The 22,488-nt window shown below is 35.4% G+C and overlaps 2 pseudogenes across 2 annotated transcripts; both read right to left on the bottom strand.

The window, feature by feature from the left end:
- Positions 1 to 212: 212 nt before the first annotated feature.
- On the bottom strand, positions 213 to 6,270 carry LOC147401009 (protein DETOXIFICATION 29-like; annotated as a pseudogene). The gene is made up of 7 exons (XR_015178293.1): positions 5,721 to 6,270; positions 2,244 to 2,330; positions 1,531 to 1,587; positions 1,178 to 1,416; positions 877 to 995; positions 671 to 757; positions 213 to 409 (listed from the first exon to the last, which is right to left on the bottom strand). The product of XR_015178293.1 is annotated as a protein DETOXIFICATION 29-like (transcript).
- Positions 6,271 to 15,258: 8,988 nt separating this feature from the next.
- Positions 15,259 to 22,239, bottom strand: LOC147401010 (protein DETOXIFICATION 29-like; annotated as a pseudogene). The gene is made up of 7 exons (XR_015178294.1): positions 20,456 to 22,239; positions 16,619 to 16,705; positions 16,332 to 16,399; positions 16,035 to 16,262; positions 15,818 to 15,936; positions 15,635 to 15,721; positions 15,259 to 15,533 (listed from the first exon to the last, which is right to left on the bottom strand). The product of XR_015178294.1 is annotated as a protein DETOXIFICATION 29-like (transcript).
- Between the last annotated feature and the right edge of the window lie 249 nt (positions 22,240 to 22,488).

Here is a 22,488-nt window from a genome sequence, read left to right on the forward strand (position 1 = left end):
AGTAGAAGGTTGAGATCATCCTTTGGATATGGTGTGGAGGCAGTTATTTAAAAAATATTCATGGAATTTCATAAAGAATATTTTTTAACTTGGAAAACTATTATTGTGGTTTAACTTTTACCTCTTCTTCAATTCCAATTCCCTAGTTTATATTCTCTCTGTCTTCGAAAAATGGATATTAGTGTATAACTTTGTGGTTAATTTTCGGGTGGTTTATTGATATTTCGGTTTTAGGAGAAACCTCAATGATTTGGAGATTCAAGCTATCGCTAACTTCTGCAAATTCTGTTTATTTCATAAATGAACAACCATTGCTTATTGATGACTTGGATTTTCCTTGTCGATGTCATTAACCTTTCTCATCTGGTTCTCCTCCCCATTGTCTTATCTTGTCCACGGCCATGGAAGCCTGCAACAACCAATACACGTTGAAGAGTTAGTGCAGCCGAATGATCAAACTGTAAATCTATTTTACTATCAATATATGGCCCCAAGACTCCTCTTTAACACTCTTGACAACCCAAAAAACGAAAAATGAGTCATCCAATCTTTCGAGATAGCAAATCAGTAACTTAGAATGAATTGTGGATGAAAGAGCATAGATTAATTATCATCCATTAACTAAAGTACTCAACCATTTTAGAAGCTTGACTGTATAATATAATACTACCTCTTTGTTCCAATTTGTCTTGTAAGTCATCACCAAGAGTATGAGTGTTTGTGTCACTGTGCCAAGGATCATTCCAATCCAAATCCCCTGCAATATTTACATTGTAAACAAAATTCATTATTTGTCTTTGGGTTTCACCCATTAGCTTCTACATCTTATCGAAACTAATTCAATAAATATTTGATAGTAATTGCAATGGTGATTACCTTGACACCAAAATTAAATTTGTAACCCAGAAGAAGACCCAAAGGAATTCCAAATACATAATAACTCCCAATGTTTACATAAGAAACTAATGCTTGCTATCCTGCCCCAATAGCCACACCTGCCAATTTCAATCAATTTTCACTCATTTTAGAAAGGAAAATTTATTTTACAATTTATAGATATTAAAAAAAGGGAAAATTCCCAAATAATTCTAAAAGTTTTCGGTATTTCTGAGGTGTTGCTAATGTTAACAAAGTTATCATGTAATTTACCCTTAAGAGGGGGGGGTTCTGAAAATACCTGAAAGAACGGGTTGAATGGTGTTGATGATGATTGAGGTTGCAAGTAATGGTGTAAGCTCGTAGACAAGCTTCTTTACATCTCCACTCTTTGTAAACATAGTTGCGTAATCTTTTCGAGTAATGATCAGTACGAGAGAAAGTATAACACCAATCAAGCTTGATGTTGTAACAACGACCACCACGGAGAACTTGGCAGTTCTTGGGTGACCTGCTCCGAGTTCATTAGACACCCTTACACTGAAAATATACAAACCACATCAAAGTATTTGTTCAGTAATTCTACTTTTGTAGATGCAAACTTAGGGAGTGGAGAGAGAGAGAGAGAGAGCATATGGTACATTTGCAACAAACCTTGTGGCTACATTAAATCCAAGAGACACCATAAATGCCCAACGGAGTATGTTCATGCTGCAAGATCATCCAATTAATGAAACTAAATAACACTATTGATAGATCCATTTAGCAAAGATTACTTATGTTAGGCTGGTATTGTGTTTTGAGAGAGATTCTATTGGCAGACCAACTTTTGCTAATGCCACCACTATTATATGTAAATAACCAAGGGTGAATCTCCATTTCGTGAGCTGAATATGACAAAATTCCAGTTTCAGTACTCTTCATTTTAAATCCCAAAATATGCTTTTAGGGTGAATTCGTCACTTTTATAATCTATGAATTCTGATAAAATGCCAGCAATTTTGCCTGATTATCGATCATGCTGGTAATTTATCAACGAATTCATTGATTATAAAAGTGACAAATTCACTGAAAATAAATGTTTTGGGAATTAAAATGAACAATGTACCAAAACCGGAATTTGGATATAAGTTGTGCATGTTTTGACGAAAACCTTAATAACCAAAGAATTAGCACAAATTTTGGGGTGGCATTAGTAAAAGTTGGTGTGGCAATAGAAGTTCTCTTTTTCCAGATGGACAGACATTCTTGTTTGCTTCTCTCTACTCCTGCAAATGGTGATCAGACCAAAAATGAACAAAGGTTTCTTTCGGCTAAGGTAATTATTTTGATAATCAATAACAGATATGACAAATTGAAAAACTCACCATATGGATAATGCATCCACTGAAACTTCAGGGTTTTTTAAATATCCAGCAAAGAGAATCAGAGACACGAAATACCAGACCTCTAAGCTGCAAAAATAAGGACTCTTAGTATATCAACTTAAACAATAGTTGTAACTACAAGATACATATGTAGATTGAGATGGGATCTCACTATGTGAATTAGGGTTATTAGTTTGGTAGAATAGCCCATTAAGCGCTGGCCCTCCTTACCCAATGCAGAAAATAAGAGTTAGGGCCTTGACCTCGATCCCACAAAATAGGCCAGGCTCATAATTCTCATGAGCATAAGTATTGTTTTGTGGTTTTTGTTATATGTTTTAAAATGCTTAGTATAGTATCTAGACTGTGCCTTTCAAGAGGAAGAAGTGTTCCAATTAATTATGTGTGAGTAGAGAGAAAACTATAAAGTGGGTTTATTTTATTTTATTTTACTCTTGTGCCCATCCTCTTTAGAATTGATGCAAGAGAATCTCATGGCATTCAATGAAATTAGACCCAATTCAGGAGGTTTTGACTATTTGATCCAACCTATAGAATCTTTTAGAATTTGATGCTAATTTGTTTGAAAGCTAGCTAGGCTAAATGTTTAGAATGTCTAAAATCCTACCACCTAATTACATATCATCTAGTTTAGCTCTCTTGAATTTGAAGTATCATTTGATTATCATGATTGCTTTATTCATGGAATTGTAAAAGACAATCAAGTACTCTTTGATGGGGTTATGTAGTCTTTCATTGAGATTTTGTTAAGAATAGTGGGAACTCTCACTATGTGACAAGTGGAAAATTCGACATAAAATTTTGACGAGCCAAGACCCACGAATTTTAAAAACTGAATTTTGACAGTCTAGGACCGTCGAAATTCTTAATGTTCCTAGATTTGACGGTTTAGAGCTGTTAAATTTCTCTCATCCTTCATTAATTTGATAGTTTTGGCCCGCCGAAAAAAAAAAAATTTGACAATGAAAAATTCGACACCAATTTGACCTCTTGGTCCATCGAATTTTATGAAATTTGATAGCCCAAGGCCGTCAAATTTGGGCTTTTTTCACGTTGTGTCTAATATCTACGACTTCCGAACTTGCCACTTCAAGGAGTCGATTGAGTATGCCACATGCAAGTCATATTTTCACGACTCAAATCCAAATGTGATGTCCTTCCTACTTTCTCTCTTTCTTTTTCTTTTTTTCTTATCCTTTTTCTTTTTCTTTTCTCCCTTGTCTATAGTACTATGTAGCCTTTTCCTTTCCATGCTACTTGGCTCTACTCAGAACTAACAACTATAGTTAATAACAATAGGAGTATTAATAATTACATAAAAAACAATAACACCACCACCACCAGTCATAGTAATAGAGTAATTTTTTATATAAAATACAAAACAATCATAATTCTTCCAGTAACCTTAACATGCTCTTTAAACGAATTTTTTTTCGCTCACAGAGCTCGCAAAAATTTGGGATCCACCAATCACATGAACCCACGGGTATTGAATGGCATCCCTAAATAAAAAAAACACCCTTGTTTGTTACAAAACTACCCTTACATGCTTGACGTGGCACGCACTGAGGAGTGTGAGCATTGTAAGCAAAAAACCACTCCTCCTTAAACATATAATTCACTTGAAAACTAATAGAAAATGACCTAAACACCCTCTTTTTTTTCTCTCTTTTGAAAAATCTTTGATTTTTCCTCTAAAAAATCCATTATTTTCAATCTCTGTGACAAATATTTTTTAGAATAATTTACCAAAACGGTAGAGTTTTCGAAATTAATTCCGAAAACGGTACACTGTAGCAATTAATTCCGAAAACGGTAAATTTACCATTTTCGGAATTAATATTTTTTACCAAAACGGTAAAAACAGTAAAATATTTTTTTTATACCGAAAATACCCTTTTTTTTGTTTTACATATATATTTACAATTTTAACCTTAAAAAAATGAAAACCCAACTAAAAAGATTCACTCTCTTTCGGTAATCCAACAATCATATGTATTTATAATTTTTTTTTTACCGAAATCAATTTTATTTTCGTAATTTCAGTCAAAAAATAAAAAAGGGCATTTTCGGTAAAAAAAAATACATTTTACTGTTTTTACCGTTTTGGTAAAAAAAATTAATTCCGAAAACGGTAAATTTACCGTTTTCGAAATTAATTGCTACAGTGTACCGTTTTGGTAAATATTCGAAATGTTGTGCATGTTTTGGTAAATCTGCCTATTTTTTATCACCTTTTTAATCTTAGGATGTGCAATTGGGTAATTTTTTAATACAAAAACAATGTCAGCCAAACAAGATTTTGGATTTTGAAAATCAATTTCTATAACATGATTTTGACAATCCATAATTAAAATCGAGAATCGGGTTCTACAATCTTAACCAAATTCCCTTACACTCTATTTGAATTTATTATACGGCTTATATAGATCTTGTAAAACCATCTATGTAATGAATCTGGTGTATGTAGGACATCATGTCTTCACAAGATTGTAATATATTTTGAAATTTATAATTTTGTGAAAAGTTGATTTTTGGCAAATTTTGAATTATATGACAAGATGGAGTTGTAAAAAGAGTAAATAGAGATAGTAGAGAGAGAATATATATATACTAAATGATATATAGAGGATATGACAATCCGAAATTGTAGAAAAAGAGAGGATTTAAGTGTGGGTTGAATAGAATAAAAACAAATTGGAAGCTACACAAATTTTTGGTAGAAAAATCAAGGGTTTTAGTTAGAGGTTGAAGTTGAGGGTATCTAAGTCATTTTATTAGTCTGCATGAGAAGACCACTGACAAAAGGCATGTCATCAGTTTGAAAATGTGATCCGAATGGGCCTGTTATGATGAGTCATGACACCATATCCAATTATATAGAATTGTGATAAGCTGACTCCCCCACGTGGCAAACTCAAGGTCTACCCTGACGTAATAAGTTTGGACCATAGATTTGTGCTCTTCGGTATATAAAATTGCATTTTCTCATTTAAAAAAATGTATCCTGAGGAAGCCGTATATACCGAGAAATACAGATCTATGATTGCAAACTTGTAACATCAGATCCTCGATTGGGTTTTCCATGTGGGGGTAGTCAGCTTATCACGACTCAATTATATATAGGTCATAAAATGCTTGTAGGTAATTACTTTGAATTTATCTAAAAATTGCTACCCATGAATATTTTAATACCACTTTTAATTCAACTCATATTTCCTACTTTCTGAAATTAACTTATTTTCAGCTAATTGTCTGAATTTTACCCCTCCAAGAAAGGTGGCTAATCAAGTGGAGTGACCTAGTTTGGGTCGTCTAAAAATTCTATGATCCAAAAAATTTTGTTGGGACTCCTCAACCCAAAATGGCAATTGAAAGGGGATGGGTGGTGCGAGAGGCATAGGTCATGCGTTGGGGTTACTCTTAGTAATAAAAATAAAAATAAAAAAATCTTACCACATCATGACAGCCGATGCAAGTGACAACTTTACAAAACCCCAAAGATTTCGAAACGCCATGAAAGAAAACCCAGACCAAGCTCGACCACATCCCCCACTAAACACATAAAACAGCTGAGCCACAACGATGAACCACCACGATGCGTTCAGTGCCACAGCAGCACCCACTAGTCCCCACCCAAACTTCAACATCAAAAGCCAACTAAACAAACTATGTAGCGAAAGAGCCACTAATGAAATCAAAGCCATCACCATTATCTTGCTTTGTGCCTGCAAGAACCTCGCTAATGGATAATTAATCGCATAAGCGAAAAGCTGAGGAATCATCTTTATAGCAAAGCTACCCGCGGCCTCTGCAATCTGATCATTTTGACCAATAAGTTTTAAAAATGATTTTGCGAAGATGTTGAGAAAACTAAATATGAGAGCGGTAGAATTAAGGATGACCCATGATCTTTGTAAGTAAATGCCCAACATGTCTATCTGACCGGTTCCGTATGCCTGGCCGCATAGTGTGCCCAATGCGCTACCCATGCCAACCAAGACACCTGAGGAGAACTGTTGGGAATTAAAGAGAAAATTGGAGAGAATAATTTTGGATGGAAGAGGTTTTTTTATTATTGAACTCAACTTGATCTTTTTTGGATGATACAAAATGGTGGGAGAACATCTCTATTTATAGGACTCTATGGACAATTCTAGATACACCATAACTTAGATTATTCTAGATACTTCCTACATACCAATTAATAAATGAGTGTTTCTAGAAAATACAAGAGTATTTCTAGTGACTCTAGTAAATAAAAGAAAATTCTAGAAACTCTAGCAATTACAAGATAATTCTAGAAACTCTACCAATTACAAGAAAATTCTAGAAACTCTAGAGACAAACTATGATAAATCAAGTTTATTATTTCAACACCCCCCCTTAAACTTGATTTGTGACTCCAAGAATACCTTGTAATTTGGTAAAAGCTTCTCTCTTGAGTGGCTTGGTAAATATGTCTGCTACTTGATCTTGAGATTTCACGAATTCCAACCTTACTTCCTTTCTTCCAATGCATTCTCGTATATAATGATAACGAGTGTCGATATGCTTACTTCTTTCATGAAAGACAGGATTCTTTGCTAGTGCGAGTGCTGACTTGTTGTCAACACGAATCTCGACAGGCTTTTCTTGTGGTAAATTTAATTCTTTCAACAAGTTTCTTAGCCAGATAGCATGACAAACACATGATGTTGCAGCAACATATTCGGCTTCACAAGTTGATAGTGTGACGATTGGTTGCTTCTTTGACATCCAAGTGAAAGCAGTGTTTCCCATAAAGAACACAAATCCGGTGGTGCTCTTTCTATCATCCAAGTCTCCACCCCAATCGCTATCACTATATCCAACTATCTCATAATTGTTAGAAGATGAATAAAACAAGCCATAGTTGGTTGTACCTTTGATGTATCGAAGTATTCTCTTTGCAGTCTTGAAGTGGGTTGTTGTTGGAGCTTCCAGGTAGCGACTAACGATTCCAACGGCATAGAGAATATCCGGCCTAGTACAAGTTAGGTAGCGCAAACTTCCAATAAGACTTTTATAGAGAGTTGGGTCCACCTTTTCTCCTTCATCATGCTTTGACAACTTGATTCCACATTCCATCGGCGTGCCAACTGGATTAGAGTCATTCATCTTGAACTTCTTAAGCACTTCCTTAGCATAGCCTTCTTGAGTAATGAAGATGCCTTTGTCCTTTTGCTTTACTTCAATGCCGAGGTAGTAAGACATGAGCCCAAGGTCTGTCATCTCGAACTCTTTCGCCATTTCTTTCTTGAACTCCTCAAACATACTCGGGTTGCTACCTGTGAAGATCAAGTCATCCACATACAAGCATACAATCAAAATATCTCCATTTTTAACTTTGATATAGAGTGCATGCTCATATGGACACTTGGTGAAATTCTTATCTTGAAAGTACTTGTCAATTCGAGTATTCCAAGCTCTCGGCGCTTGCTTTAGGCCATATAAAGCCTTCTTCAACCTCAAAACTTTATCTTCATGTCCTTTTACTTCATAGCCCAATGGTTGCTCGATGTAGACTTCTTCTTCAAGGAAACCATTTAAGAAGGCGGACTTTACATCCATTTGGTAGATCTTCCATCTATTTTGAGCTGCCAAAGAAATTATTAATCTAACGGTTTCAAGACGAGCAACAGGAGCAAATACCTCATCATAGTCGATGCCTTCTCTTTGACTATAGCCTTTAGCCACTAATCTTGCTTTGTATCTCTCCACGTCTCCTTTAGCATTCTTCTTCGTCTTGTACACCCATTTTACTCCAATCGCTTTGTGTTCTTGTGGAAGTGTAGCTAGCTCCCATGTGTTGTTCTTTGTGATTGAATTGATTTCTTCATCCATAGCGTCTTTCCATTTCTTGTTTTCTACCGCTTCTTGGTAGCTTAGAGGTTCACAATCACCAAAGAGACACAAAAGAGTGATATCATTTTGATTTTCGGTTACCTCATAAAGTTCTTGTAAGCTTCTTAAGCGTGGCGTCTTCTCATTAGAACTTTCACTTGATGACGAATCTTCATGCAGGTTTCCGATTGGTGAGATCGGTGGAGTAGTAGGCTCTCGAAGTTCTTGTCTTGTCTCTTCTATCCTCGGTTGCTCCATTTCTTCTTCTTCTTCAAAGTAAGGAAGAAAATCATACTCGTCTTCTTGTGTGTTCCAATCCCAAGAATCTTCTTCATTGAACTCTACATCACGACTAATGAGAATTTTCCGGGTAATTGGGTTGTACAACTTGTAGCCTTTGGATCTTGAGTCATAGCCAATGAATACGTACTTCTCACTTTTGTCGTCGAGCTTGGTTCTCTTTTCATCAGGCACATGAACATAAGCAACACTTCCAAAGACTTTGAGGTGAGAAATTCCGGGCTTTCTTCCACTCCATGCTTCTTGTGGTGTCTTCTCATACACACTTCTTGTTGGAGAGCGATTTGCCAAGTAGACTGCACAAGCCACCGCTTCGGCCCAAAACTCCTTGGGCATTCTTTTGCTCTTGAGCATGCTGCGAGCCATGTTGAGTATGGTTCGATTCTTCCTCTCTGCCACTCCATTTTGTTGGGGGGATCTCGGCACCGTTAAGGGACGACGAATTCCATGATCTTCGCAGTACTTTTGGAACTCGTTTGATGTGAATTCTCCTCCTCGGTCAGATCTCATGGCCTTAATAGCAAGACCGCTTTCTTTCTCAACAAGGACTTTGAACTTCTTGAAATTCTCGAACACCTCCGACTTCTCCTTTAGGAAGTAAACCCACGTTTTCCTTGAAAAATCATCAATGAAAAGGAGAAAGTATTTGCTCTTACCAAAAGAGTTTGGTTTAATTGGTCCACAAACATCGGTGTGTACGAGCTCGAGCGGCTTTGTAGCTCTTGATGATGACTCCTTCGGAAAGCTTCTCCGGGATTGCTTCCCAAGCAAACATCCTTCGCAAAGCTGATCGGGTTGGTTGATGCATGGTAGACCTCTTACCATCTCCTTCTTTTCCAAAAGTTCGAGCCCGCCAAAATTGAGGTGTCCAAAGCGTAAATGCCATAACCATGACGAGTCATTATAGCAAGCTTTTAGACACATTGGAACATCGTATTGAATGTTCAAGAGGAACATTCTATTTTTTGACATGGGCACCTTGGCAATCAAATTACTTTTACTGTCTCTTAAGAAAAGGTTATTTTCTTTTAAGTGAATATCATACCCTTTCTCTAGCAATTGACCCAAGCTCAAAATATTATTCTTCATGTTGGGCACAAAATAAACATTTGAGATGAATTGATGGCCTCCATTTTTTAAGCGTATGAGAATTTTACCTTTGCCTTTCACGGGTATTTTTGATTCATCTCCAAAGGAGACATTCCCTCCTATCGCTTCATTGAGCTCCACGAACATTTTTCTTTGTCCACACATGTGATTGCTAGCGCCGGTGTCAAGATACCATTTATTTTCTTGGCCTTCATCTTTGTCTTTGCAAGCTAGCAGCAACGTACCTTCTTCTCTACCTTTATCTTCGATGAAATTGGCCTTTTCTTCGACCTTGCTTGGCAATCTACACTCGGAGGCATAGTGACCGAACTTATTGCAATTATAGCATTTGATGTGAGATTTGTCGTTCCTTGACCATGAGTTGCTTCTTCCGTGCCCTCTTGTTGCTTGTGGATTTCGACTTCTTTCTCCGTTGTTGAAGTAATTAGAGTTGTTGGAATTGTTGAAGTTGTTGTTGAAGCCGCCCCTTCCTTCTTTTCCTCGTCCACGTCCACGTCCTTGGCCACGTCCTCTTCCTCTTTGATTTCTATTATTTCCAAAATTTTCTTCCTTCAAGTTGAGTTGTAGTAGTTGCTCTATAGTCTCCTTTTGCTTCTTTTTCCTCTTTTGTTTTTCCTCATAGGCTTGTAAAGAACCCATGAGTTGCTCAACTGTCATGGTTTCTAAATTTTTATTTTCTTCAATGTTCGTAGCAATGAATTCAAAATTTGGATTCAAAGTACGAAGAATTTTCTCCATAACTTTCACTTCACTAATATCTTCACCATTTCTTCTTAGTTGATTAACAATGGCCAATACTCTAGCAAAATAATCAGAAATTAATTCAGATTCCTCCATAATAAAAGTTCAAACTCACCTCTAAGAGTTTGAAGACGAATCTTTTTAACTTGCTCGACTCCTTTGTTGCAAGTTTGAAGCTTCTCCCACGCTTCTTTGGCCGTAGTTGCATTTGAGATCTTCTCGAATGCATCTTCATCTACTGCTTGATAGATGAGATAGAGAGCTTTCTTGTCTCTCTTTCTTGAATCCCTCAAGGCTTCCCGCTGGGTTTGGGAAAGAGCAACATCGTCTTGCTCCTTATGGCCTTTCTCGACAACTTCCCACACATCTTGAGCTCCTAGTAACGCCTTCATCTTATACTCCAATTGTCATAGTTGCTCTTGGTGAGCATTGGAACTTGGAAGGGGACCATTCCTCCACTTGCCATTTTTCTTCACGAACCTGGCTGCTCTGATACCACTTTGTTGGGAATTAAAGAGAAAATTGGAGAGAATAATTTTGGATGGAAGAGGTTTTTTTATTATTGAACTCAACTTGATCTTTTTTGGATGATACAAAATGGTGGGAGAACATCTCTATTTATAGGACTCTATGGACAATTCTAGATACACCATAACTTAGATTATTCTAGATACTTCCTACATACCAATTAATAAATGAGTGTTTCTAGAAAATACAAGAGTATTTCTAGTGACTCTAGTAAATAAAAGAAAACTAGAAACTCTAGCAATTACAAGATAATTCTAGAAACTCTACCAATTACAAGAAAATTCTAGAAACTCTAGAGACAAACTATGATAAATCAAGTTTATTATTTCAACAAGAACCCATATATGACATCGGCGAGAGAGTAGGCAGCGAGCTCTATAGTGCCGATTTGGCCAGTGAAGAGTTGAGTTATGGCTTCAAGGGAGTATTGGCAAAGTGCAGTGAAGATGGCTGGTCCAGCGAGGTACCAAAGTTTCTTGGATTCGATCCAGAAATCTGTGCTATTTGAGGGTGACATTACTGTTTATCAACAACAGGGTTTCAGGTAGGATGGATGTATGAAAGAAGCTGTTCTTCTTCAAAGATTTAGTAGATTTAGAAGTTGGTGGTAGTGTCGTCATATATATGAAATCATGCATTCGTGTCTCTCAGAAATAGATACAAGAGTCGTTTGGGATCTTTTATGATTTGGGGTTAAAAAAACGCTTTCCTGACTTAGTAAGGAAGAAAAAGTACTTACTAAGGCTCATCCCCCTTGGAAACAAAACCTCAAGATTTCTTACACATCTCAAGGTTTTGTTTTGACGGTGGATGAACCTTAGCAAAATATTTTCCTTACTAAGTTAGTAAGGCTAGTCGGCCTCTTAAGGACTTTAAGTTGGTCCGGCTCCCACCGTTGATAGGGGTTGTTGGGGCCATGGATTTCCATATTGGTAAGATTACACCGACAAGCACAGCTCTCTAGATTTTATGAGGCTACCTAACTCCCAAATTTGAGACTCAAATCGAAGGGTGAATTTTTTTTTCTTCTTATTTATTAAAATTTTCAAAGCTCTTAGAAATTTGTTATGGAAATTCCCGTGACTTCCAATGAGTGATTGTTTGCTCCCAGACCAACACTATTTTGGCATGTGGTGTTGATAACGTAAGTAATAAGAAGAACATTTCTCTCTCTTGCCCACATGTATTGTGGGATCCACATGGATTATCATATTGACAATTGAACACCATAATCTTTTAGATTTCATGAAAACTTCATGGTAAGAAAAAAAAAACTTGAACTTGATCAATGGTGTTGAAAATGAACGGCTACCAAGAACCCAAATTTAAAATAAAAACGATGAAAGATAAAAAAAATGTAATTTTTAATTTCTTTTTTTTTTTTTTTAAATTCATAGAATTTCTTCCTCTACAACACTTTTGTATTGGATTATATTTTTGAATGTGACAAGAAGATCTTATTAGGAAATTTCGATTTTTTAACATGGGCAGGAGAGAGAAAATTTATCTTATTATTGCTTATGTCATCAATGCTACATGTCAAAACAATGTTGGTATGTGAGTAAATTTGCTCACAGTGTTGTGAGCAAACAATCACTCGACATCCGATTTTCATTTTGGATGACACATGAAGAAAAACATTTTCCCGACTTAGTAAGATTTCAATAAATCTTATTATGGGTCATTGAGGTCAAAGGGATTACCAATTTGGCAAATCTAACACCACAACCCTCTAGATTTCATTGAAAAATATCAAAAAAATAAAATAATAAATAACTTTTTTTGGGCTTGATCAAAGGTTTTACACTAGTCACAATTTGTTGGGGGCTGTGGATTGAGAGAAATAGGCGTATTTTTTAGGGAAAATAGGAAGATTATACGACAACGATTATATCCATCTTGGGTCTTATCTTTTGTTAGTCCAAAGTCTATAAGGAGTTTAGGGGGATTTTCTTTGAATATTTTATCTTTAATTGGAATGGGATTCGTTGTATTTCTAGTGAGTAACGTCATATCTGTAAGGTTTTGCTAGGTTGGTCACCTCGACTGGCCTAGTATTGTTTTGAATGAAATGCTACTTATCAAAAAATAAAAAATAGACGGTTACTGAACTCCCATCAAACTCTCAAATTTGAAATTATAATTTAAGGGTGCAAAATAACCTTTTTAAAAGTTTATTTTTATACAAAGAAGAAAGCACACAAAATTGTGTCCACTACATTTATGTGGCCTCGGATCATGTTTTTGGATGCAACAAATGAGCTCAACAACCTTTAGTAAGATTTGAAATATTACTAAGTTAGTTAGGCTAACCTTACTCCCACATGAATATACCATTCGGAATCCACCTTCACTTTTGTTGACCATCTAATCCTCTGCTTATCATTGAGGTCAACGTTTATAGTATCGAGATCAATGCTTCAAACGTCAAGATTAACACTTTAAACATCTAGGTCAATGCTTCAAAACATCGATCTCAACACTTCAATTTTTTTGGACCTTGACACTACGTAGATCTACATGAATTATACCCAAAATGCATATATTATAATGATGAAACAAACATTTGGATCAATCGTTATGCATAAATCTTCAAAATAGGAGTATGCATGTTTTTCCTTGTTCATCATTCGTTGCCACAAATCATTGAAATAGATTGAAAGTTATATCTTAATCTTTGAAATTATGAGAATGTCATTATGTATTCATCATTTATCAATATAGATCATTGGAGTTGGTCGCAATTGTTATATGTTTTTTTTTCTTTGGCGAGCCGCATGTACCAACCACCCTAGCATGTGTTCAATAGTTAAATATAGTCACTTTTATGTGGAGGGGCATATAGAAATTTGAAGGTGTAACCTGGGGAGCAAATCCAGTCGTTCTAACCATGTCAGCTAACCTCTGATGATGGCAATCACCATATGTGAAATTGTTTCTTTGTAGAAAAAGATTTTAGTGTTGTGATTTAAAATTATGAGTATATCATTCTCTATTCATTTCTCATTTACTAGTACAAATCAAGGGAATTGGTAGAATTGTCTTAGAAAGATTATATAGACCAGCCATATTGTTAAGTGTTACGATTTAAAATTCTGTCCAACAATTCAATTAATGATGTGCCCATTGTTAAAGGTGACAAGTTCAATCTCAATTGATGTCCTAAGAATGACTTGGAAAAGGAAGAAATAAAGGATGTATTCCATATATGTCAATAATATGTAGCATAATATATGCTCAAACTTATAATAAATTAGACATTATTTTTGCAGTTCGAATGATAGGTAGATATCAAAGTAACTCAAATTTGGATAATTGGAATGCTATAAAGAAGGTAATGAGGTATCTTAAGGGAACGAAAGATCATATACTCGCGTACATGAGTTTAGATCATTGAGAGGTGATTAGGTACTCAGACCCGAACTTCATTGGATGCTCTAATAGCAAGAAAACTACATTAGGATTTATTTTTTTGTTGGCTAGTCGGGGAATTTTGTAGAAGAGCATGAAATAATTTATTAGTTCTTCATCCATAATGGAAGTCGAATTTGTGGCGTGTTTTGAGGCCACGAGTCATACTCTATGATTATCAAATTTTATCTTAGGACTTGGTGTTGTCGACTCTATTGTCAAGCCATTAAAGTATGTTGTATTAACACCGCAACAATTTTTTTCTTTACAAGTATTAAAATGATTTTAAACATATGAAGGTAAAATACTTGGTAATTAATTGTTTACTAAGATAATTATTTAGGGTTCACCATTTGTTGGTTTAGCTAAAAATTTGCACTACTATCTACTATGTTCTACTATTTGTAGAGCTTTATGTGCTTTAGAGTTTATACATAAACTAGGGTTCGCCAGTGCATACAACACGAACATTCACTTTGGTGGTTAAGAAGGGTCAAAGAGGAAAAATAATAGTTAGGGGTATTATTTAAAAAAGGAAAGACAAGAGGGGTTGGGAGGAAAAAGACAATAAAATTGAAAGAATGAAAAGAACAGAAAACACAATGAGTTCCACACAAAAGTAAGGGATGGACGGACATTTAACTCCCGCAGCTGTCCTATATTTGTGTTTTAATATATATAATCCAATGTAAATTTAACAAGAAAATGTGTTTGTTTTTTCTTTTTCATGTGCATAAATTGCATATTGACTATGTAAAGTGTATGGATATTATTCTCGGAAAGACGAATTAGTAATGTGATTTATGGTCAGGCATCTTGTATTGGCCTTTTCCTTTGTAAAGATTTTCCATTTTTTTTCTCTTAATATTAAAGAATTGAAAAGGGATCCAGTACAGTTTCTTAGACATTACTTCCTAGCAAATACTGTGGAAAAGATGCCAAAACAACCTTTAGTCTACCAATATTTCATGTTTGAAAAGCTTTTCATATCGAAGGGTTCTTGTCTACTTCATTAACCTTTTATTTCATGGAATTGTCCTTAACAACAATAGCTGTACTTTTCTCAATTAGTGATTTAGTTGGGCTTAACATTTGATATATAAAAAATATATAGCATTGCTATGTTATTATAATGACACATTCTGTTGAGCGCTTCAAATTCATGTTGAGAGACAATTTCCTCCGCAAATTCTGTTTATTTCAAGAATAAATAGCCATTGTTTGTCAATGATTCGGATTTTCTTTGTTGATGTCTTTAACCTTCTCATCTGGCTCTCCTCCCCATTGTCTTATTCTGTTCCCGGCCATGGAAGCCTGCAACCAATACAAGATAAAACTTGAACAAATCAATAACTTAGAATGAATTGGGGTTGAAACAGCATGGATTATCAACCATTTAAGAAGTATGACGTTACCTCTTTGTTCCAGTTTGTCTTGTAAGTCATCACTAAGGGGATGAGTGTTTGTGCCACTGTGCCAATGATCATTCCAAACCAAATCCCCTACAATATTACATTGGAAACAAGATTCATTATTTCTGTTAATTTGGATTTGATCCATTAGCTTCTGCATCTAACATAAACTTCAATCTCGATTACCTTGACACCGAATTTGAGTTTGTAACCCAAAAGAAGACCTAAAGGAATTCCAAATGCATAATAACACCCAATGTTTACATAAGCAACTATGGCTTGCCATCCTGCCCCAATAGCCACACCTGTTAATTTAAATCAATTTTCACTCATATTAGAAAGGGCATTTTCTTTTACTAGCTATAATTTTTATTTTTTATATTTTAAAAAGGCCTGAAAACACCTGAAAGAACGGGTTGAACAGTGTTGATGAGGATTGAGTTTGCAAGCAATGGAGTAAGCTCATAGACAAGCTTCCTTACATCTCTACTGCTTGTAAAGACAATTGGGTACTCTTTCCGAGTAATGAGGAGAATGAGAGAAAGGATAATGCCAATCACGATTGATGTTATAACAACGACAACCACCGAGAAGTTGGCACTTGTTGGGTGACACGCTCCCAAATACATTTGTTATCAGTATGTTAATTCTTCTTTTGTAGATGCAAAAGTAAAGAGAGAGCTTAATTGTGTTATAATATTTGCAACAAACCTTGTAGCTATATGGAATCCAAGAGACACCATAAGTGCCCAGCGCAGTATGTTCGTGCTGCAAGATCAACCAGTTAATGTATCAAAAAACTATTAATAGATCGATCACTAAAAAGTGTGTTTCTACTAACAGGCTTGCTTTTCCTCAATTTCGAATTGTAAATTAAGGGTTCTTCCCCATGAAATTTCTTCTTTATATCAATACATTTTTTTCCCATTTAGCAAAAAAAAAAAAAAATTGATCCATCAACCCGTAATCATTTTTTGAAAAACTCACCATATGGACAATGCAGCCACTGAAACTTCAGGGTTTTTCAGATATCCAGCAAACAAAATCAAAGCCACAAAATACCAGATCTCTAAGCTGAAAAAATAAGGACATGTGTGTCAAGTTAAAAACTAATTTTAATTACAAGATATACAAATATAGACAGGAACCCACTATGAGAAGTGGGGTCATCAGCCAGGTCATTAGCCAACCGACATGGTACAGAAAATTAGGGTTAGGGCCTTGACCTTGATCTCACAAAACAGGCCAGGCTCATATTTCTCATAAGCATAGATGCCTTTGTCTATAATTGTGGATTATTCTTATTCTATGTTTGAATTTTAGTTTATAGGGATTACGCACATTTCGTCATAATGAATCTGGTGTATATTAGAGACACCTTCCTCATAAAATTTCAATATATATATTGAAATTTATAATTTCCAAAAAAAAAAAAATTTTGATGAAATAAAGGGACGACAAAATTTTGCATCATATATGGCAAGGTCATGTTAACGAGAGCGGATCCTCTGTAGTACACTTTCCGATGGTAGAGAGATCTTGTTGAAAGATAAAAACTAACACATGAATCATGTGTTGATCATGACTTCGATTATATTTGAAAAAAACAAATTGTTAAAAAATCTTTTTTTAAAACCTGATCTAACTCTAGATTTTGAACGAAGGGATTTTCTTGTTTTTCCCTAGTGGGGAAGTCTCAACTGTCTAACGCCACTACAGGAACTGCAGGCACAAAGTACTACAGAGGATCTGCTCCTATGACAACGGGTGCATGTTAAAGTGCAATAAATACACTTAATTTGATAATTGGATTTTGTACCATAAATGACTTTTAGAAAATAATTTTTTACCAAAATACCTTCAGATTCTAATTTCCAAAGAGTATTTATTGCACTTTAACGGCAGCTATGGCACAACAGGGAGTGGTAAAAAGAATACATAACACATAATGGAGACAGAACTGAACTATATAGTATGCTATACCTCGAGAATAGGAAAATATGGAGCTGTAAAAAAAAAGAGAATTAGATGTAGGTTGAAAAAGATGGATTGAAGATTTAACTGAATTTGTGCCCTAAGGGCTCATGCTAAAGTGCATTAAATACACCTATGGAACAAGCATGCAAGAGTATTTTTATAAAAAAAAAAAAAAATTTGAGGGCAGTTTCGGTAAAAAAAATATCAGATTTCAAAGTGTATTTAATGCACTTTAACGTGTGCCCTTAGGGCACATATAAACAAAAATCTTAGATTAAATGTAGAGTCGTGATGAATGCATGTGGTCTTGGACTCTTGGTATGCAATTGGGTACATAGCTGATGATTGACCATATTTTTAGTCATCAATAAACCCTATAGAAGATTGTAGTAAAGTGATTTGTAGGGTATCGTTATTGGCCGGGGATTGCGGGTACTCCTATTCTAAAGAGTCATAACAAATTTTAGTTAGTTTAATTAACAAATTGAAAACAAACATATTACACAAATTTGTAAGGGTTTCAATTTTGACGATTCGGATTAAAAAAATAATAATAATAATAATAAAAAGAAAGAAATAATAAAAATTAAAATAAAAATTAAAGAAATAAATATTTACAATTGATCATCTTCTCTCACAATTCAGAAAATCAAATTCATTAAATGACTAATCAAATTGCTTCAACATAGATAACGAATTTTATGCCTTAATTACATATCCGAATTGAATCAAAGTGCAAGCCTAAAGAGATCATGCATCTTATAAATTCCTTCTTAGATAATCCCTAGGGTTTTGGAAAAGTCCATCACCTAGTTATTTTGATTAAGCAATCAAGTTAATACTTAGCGTATCCTTATAACTTCTTAAACAAATCATTAAGATCAAAATGAATTATGATTCAATAACCTACTCTTCAAACCTATGAAAAAGTCCATGGCTAAAGAACATGCAATTTTCAGATCACAACTATTGTTCATAGTTTTTACCACTTTTAAATCATATTCCAAATCAATTAGGTGATTAGAGATACAATTATGGCTTCAATGACCGTTAATATCAAAGTTTTCAATATGACCAAACTGAAAATTCAGCATACATAATTAAAATTCACTGATTCATGTGTCTACATATCACCAATCCGAAAATATCAATTAATGAATCTGAAAGTTACTAACTTTTTGAATTAAAAATTTTCAACTTAAGAATCCAACAAGATGTTCTTTAATCCAAAAGCAACCAGGGTTGCAATAATAAAAATAAATAAAAGTCATAACGGTTACACTTTTTAACACAACCAAAGAAGTTTGAGATGTGTTGGTGGTGATGTTCATCACGACGATGATGTTGATGGTTGAAAATGAATACAAGCAGCAACGTTGTAAACTTCTTGGCAATAATGTTGCTGAAAATTTTCAGCAACTTCTCCTTCTTCTTGACAGCAACTCGTTGGCCCCTAGTTCCCCAAGTTTTAGCCACTTCTTTCCTAAAGAAAAGATTTTAAAAAAAATCTAATAGAGAGAGAGCAAGAGAGAGAGAGAGATCTTCTTTTTCTTTTTTTACACGTTATTCTCTTCCTTCTTAGAAGCCAACAAAATCTCCTAAAAAAAAATATTCTAAATCTTATCCTCCAATAACAATATATAAATCTGACTAATTAAAATAAAATAAAGTCCTAATATATTAGGAAAGTGGTGTTTTAGTTGGAATTTTCGTGCACTAGATTTGGAGACTTTCGAAAATAAACCTCGTCAAATTTTTATCAAATTCGCGTCAGCAATGTACGTGCAGCAACTTCAAACCCAATTTTGACCTTGATACAGTCATTATCTCTTAAAACTCAAAACACGAAAGTTGTAGAGCTTTTTCTCAGCGTTCCATAGCATTTGGAATCATCTCAATTGGAGTTCGGATGAGAGAGTTATGCCCAGATTACGAAGCGATGTCGAAACTGTCCAAAATCGCCCAATTAATTTTGTTTTGCACTTAACACCTCCATTTGCATCCTAAATCAAAATAAAAGAATAATGAGTACATTTAGACACTAAATATGTATAAATGACTAAATATTAAAGAAAAAAAATATGACATTTTGCATTCTTATCAGCTGACGTGGCAAGAGCACATAATCATAGATCGTTTTCATCAGGATATATAAGAAAAGGATGTGTGGTTCTGTGCCCTTGCCACATCAGCCACACAATTAACTGGGTACGAACACTGTGTGCATTCATCATTATTCCAAATTGTATGCTAGACAGATATTTGGTAAAAAAAATGAAGGGTTTTTTTATGTCATTTCATTAGTCTGCTTGAGAAGACCAAGGACAAGACGCATGTCATCAGTTTGAAAATGCGATCTACCCAAATCCGTTGTTACAAAAAGTAAGGCTAGCCTTACTAAGTTAGATTTCAAATCTTACTTATTCAGATTTCAACTCTTAGTTAGCGTTGAGGAGGCATAAAAAACCATGATCTAATTCTATGAAGTTAAAAATATATATATATTACAAAAGCTCATTTTCAATATTTAATTTTAAATTTAGGAGTTTAGTAGCAGTCCATTTTCAAAACTTGAATCAAGTTCAAAAAATTTATCATTTTGGATCTGACTTGCTACATGAAATCGAAAGGGTAGTGACATTCCTTAAATTGCCAATTTGGTGAACGTTATGGTTCAACGACCCTTGGTAAGATTTGAAATCTTACCAAGTAAGTAAGGAAAGTGTTTCCTACAGAAAATTACTCTTTTATCATCCGCATCGAATCGGATAGGGTCGGTTCTGGTCAAATAAACTGAATTACTGAAATAAAAGATGATTTAGGTACAACACACGCACACCATCTTACCAGAGCATCACAGTTGATGCGATGGACAACCGTACAAAACCCTAAAGATTTCGAAACGCCAGGAAAGAGAACCCAGACCAAGCTCGACCACATGTCCCACTTAACACATAAAACAGCTGAGCCACAACGATGAACCACCATGACATGTTAAGCACCACAGCAGCACCCGCTAGACCCCACCCAAGCTTCAACATTAAAAGCCAACTAAACAAACTATGTAACAAAAGAGCCATTAATGAAATCAAAGCCATCACCATTATCTTGCTTTGTGCTTGTAAAAACTTCGCAAGTGGATGGTTAATCGCTTAAGCGAAAAGCTGAGGAATCATCCTTATAGCAAAGACACCTGCGGCCTCGGCAATCCGATCTTCTTGACCAATAAGTTTCAAAAATGGCTTTGTGAATATATTAAGAAAACTAAAGATGAGAGCGGTTGAATTGAGGATAACCCATGGTCTCTGCATGTAAATGCCTAACATGTCTATCTGACCGGCTCCGTATGCCTGACCACATAATGTCCCAAGGCACTACTCATCCCAATTATGACACCAAAGGACAATCAATTGATGACATCTGCGAGAGAGTGCGCAGCGAGCTCTAGTGTACCGATTTTACCAGCGAAGAGTTGAGTTATGGCTCCAAGAGAGTATTGGCAAAGTGCAGTGAAGATGGCTGGGCCAGCGAGGTACCATAGTTTCTTGGATTCGATCCACAAATCTTTGTAAGTATGTGAGGGTGGCATGAGATCTCAAAAACAGGGTTTCAGGTACAAGAGGATGCAAGGATGAATAAAGAAGAAGTTGTTCTAGTTCCAAGGTTTAGAAGCTTTGGTTTGGTGGTATGTAAAATTCTGCATGTTTTGCACGTGTCTATGTGTCTTTGAGAAACAGAAATGTGTGTCGTTTGGGATCTTTTAACTTGGTGTGGTGTATGTAAAATTCTGCATGTTTTCCACCCTGTGTCAGTGTTGTTAGACCCATATGGATTGCCATGTTTTTTTTTTTTTTTTGATAAATAGCATTGTATTTCTAAAAAAACCAAGTCGGTCGAGGTGACCAAACAAGGAAGGTCCTTACAAAACAGCACTAATTACAAATGGAATCACAAACCCCATCCCACTTATACAAAAAATCCTCAAAAAACAGACCCCTAAACTCCTTATACACTTTGGCCCAACAAAAGATAAGACCCAAGATAGACATGATCGTGTCTGAACAATCATTTTGTTTTCCCTCGAAAATGCGCCTATTCCTTTCAAACCACACCCCCCAACAAATTGCAAATGGCGTAATAGTCCAAGCAACCACTTTATGCCGCCGAACGAATAACCAATTGACGACCAACCAATGAAAATATCCTTAGCTGACTCCGGTAAGCATGTTGAGACCCCATATAACTTAAAGAAATAAGCCCAAATGCCATGCGAGAACTTGCAATGGATTAGGAGATGATCCGATGATTCTCCATTTTTCATACATAGTACACAACAACTCGCCCCGCACCATCCCCGCCGCATCAACAAATCCGTCGTTTGGATCCTTCCTAGAGCCGCCGTCCACGTGAAAAAAGCGACTTTACTTGGCACCTTTGGACCCCAAATAGCGGCATAAGGAAACATCGAGTCCCCATTATTGCACAAGGATTGGTAGAAAGAGCGCACCAAAAATCTTCCGTCCTTGCTTGCCGTCCATATTCTCTCATCTTCTTTTCCCATACGAAAAACGATACTTGAAGCCTCCCCGACTAACCTACCAACTTCTTGGATCTCCACGTCATCAATGTCCCTACGAAAACCAAGATCCCATGTTAGGGAGTCTAATAATTTCTTTTTCTTTTTTTTTTTTTTTTTTTTTTTTGTCCATAAGGATTGCCATTTGGAATGTTTTGTCTATAATAAATTAATACTCATCTTAGTCCTAATTCCACTCCTAATCCTAATAAAATGTGATATAATTTATCGCAATACACATTATTACAGTGCATCCTATAATACTTTTATGAGTCTAGATTTTTTGACACACTCCCATATGCCC

The sequence above is a fragment of the Akebia trifoliata genome, chromosome 5 (genome assembly GCF_017979445.1).
Source record: "Akebia trifoliata isolate Shusen 1 chromosome 5, ASM1797944v1, whole genome shotgun sequence".
Lineage (NCBI taxonomy): Eukaryota > Viridiplantae > Streptophyta > Magnoliopsida > Ranunculales > Lardizabalaceae > Akebia > Akebia trifoliata.